At 28.3% G+C, this 2,062-nt stretch overlaps 1 long non-coding RNA gene across 2 annotated transcripts; it reads left to right on the top strand.

The window, feature by feature from the left end:
* The first annotated feature begins 335 nt into the window (after positions 1-335).
* Positions 336-1,739, top strand: LOC117908581. Of its 2 annotated transcripts, none has more exons than XR_004650218.1 (5): positions 336-401; positions 547-633; positions 982-1,050; positions 1,225-1,275; positions 1,377-1,739. It is a non-coding gene; the product is annotated as an uncharacterized LOC117908581 (long non-coding RNA). The 2 variants fall into 2 exon arrangements; XR_004650217.1 differs by having other exon boundaries at positions 1,194-1,275.
* Positions 1,740-2,062: the final 323 nt, after the last annotated feature.

Raw genomic sequence — 2,062 nt, 5'->3', positions numbered from 1 at the left:
GAAGAGTATGGTTCTATCAATTTATTTTATCTTTTCTAGAGATCATTCTATGCTTTTTATCCCTAAAGGCCTAAAAGTTAGACTACTCAAGACTTTTAATATAATTAATTAGAAAGTTTTCCTATAAATGTTCGAATTAGAATTTTGATTCTAAATTTAACTAAACATTTATAAGCATAGTTACCCTTTCCTTGACATGCTTTGATGATATTAGTTGAAGCTATAAATCATTAGTTTGAAGGTTCCAACTATTTAGAAATACTAGTGATGCCTAGGTTTTTTTTTTTGGTGGTGAATTTCAAATGATAAATTCTTTTCTTTTTTTTTTATAGGAGAAATAAACCACTTCATTGCTTGATATGAAAGTGGATATGGTTGATAGTTTTCACAATATATGGATGGTAATCTTTCTATACTTTTGATTGATGCTTGCTATTTACTTCATGACATATGTTGTTCTTATGATTCTTTTTGTACTATTCTTTTAATATAAGAATTTTAAAAATGGCATGGCTTGTAGTCTAATAAGATATATTTATTCGACAGATTGCTTATATAATGAAGTTCATTCATATCCCAATATTAATGAGAGAAGGGGAAGATGCTGATTTTTATGTTGAAGATTGTCGAAGAGTATGGTTCTATCAATTTATTTTATATTTTCTAGAGTTTGTTCTATGCTTTTTATCCCTAAAGGCCTAAAATTTAGGCTACTCAAGACTTTTAATATAATTAATTTGACAATTTTCCTATAAATGTTCGAATTAGAACTTTGATTCCAGATTTAACTAAACTTTTATAAGCATAGTTATCTTTTCATTGGCATGCTTTGATGATATTAGTTGAAGCTATAAATCATTAGTTTGAAGGTTTAAACTATTCAGAAATACTAGTGAAGCCTAGCTTTTTTCTTTTTTTTTTTCTTTTTTTTTTGTGGTGAATTTCAAATGATAATAAATTCTTTTCTTTTTTTTTTTATAGGAGAAATAAACCACTTCAGTGCTTGATATGAAGGTGGATATGGTTGATTGTTTTCACAACATATGGATGGTAACCTTTCTATACTTTTGATTGATGCTTACTATTGGCTTCATGATAGACATTCTTATGATTCTTTTTATACCAGTCTTTTAATATAAGAATTTTAAAAAAGACATGGTTCATAATCTACTAAGATATATTTACTATGACAGATTGTTTATTGATTTCATGTATATCCCAAAGTTAATGGGAGAAGGGAAAGATGCTGATTTTTATGTTGAAGATGGCTAAAGAGTACTATTCTATCAATTTTTTTTTTTTTTTATGTTTCTTAGAGATTGTTTTGTCCTTTCTATTAGGCCTAACAAATATCATTGATCTTTCCTTGCTGAAAGGTGTTGCCTATATGAGAGTGATTTCTCATAATGAAGAGTGAAGATGAAAGTGTCAATCTCTTACACTTGGGAAGCAACAGACAGTCTCATATTTCAAAGCCTTAAAATGCATTACTAAAACATGGAAAGTAAAAAAGGGAATGTATGAATTAAGAGGATGGTTGATTGATAAAGGAATGGTGGATTCAAAATTCTCTATCATTGCTATCATGGGTGATTGTTGAAGCTTTAGTTCAAACCCAAACATGAGATAATAACACTCATGGCTTCTAAATCTTCCTCAAGTGTATTTGTTTTCTAAACATTAATAGATGACTTCATGTCTTTACAGTTACAATTCTAGTTTACCATTTTTTTTTTCCATACTTAGTGTGGATTAATGTATCTTTTGGAGTGGTACTTCAATGATGGTTATTTTTTGTGTCCTTTTCGTACTTGTTTGTATGTAATCTTTTATTGAGTTCATTTTTCCTTACAATCTTTTCTAATTTCTAATATTGAGCCCAATATTCCAAGTGTTTTACATTTGAATTTGAAAATTTTTTTTATCTAACTTTTTTTTGTTCATTTTTATGTTGTCTTTGTACAGTGTAATCACCTCCTATTTTTCCATTTACTGGCACACCATGGGTTTGTTACTCTAAAAGCCTAAAATGAAAAGAATACTTGAGCCCTGAATGTTGACT

This window comes from Vitis riparia, chromosome 19 (assembly GCF_004353265.1).
Source record: "Vitis riparia cultivar Riparia Gloire de Montpellier isolate 1030 chromosome 19, EGFV_Vit.rip_1.0, whole genome shotgun sequence".
Classification (NCBI taxonomy): Eukaryota; Viridiplantae; Streptophyta; class Magnoliopsida; order Vitales; family Vitaceae; genus Vitis; species Vitis riparia.
This window is presented reverse-complemented; position numbering and strand designations above follow the sequence as displayed.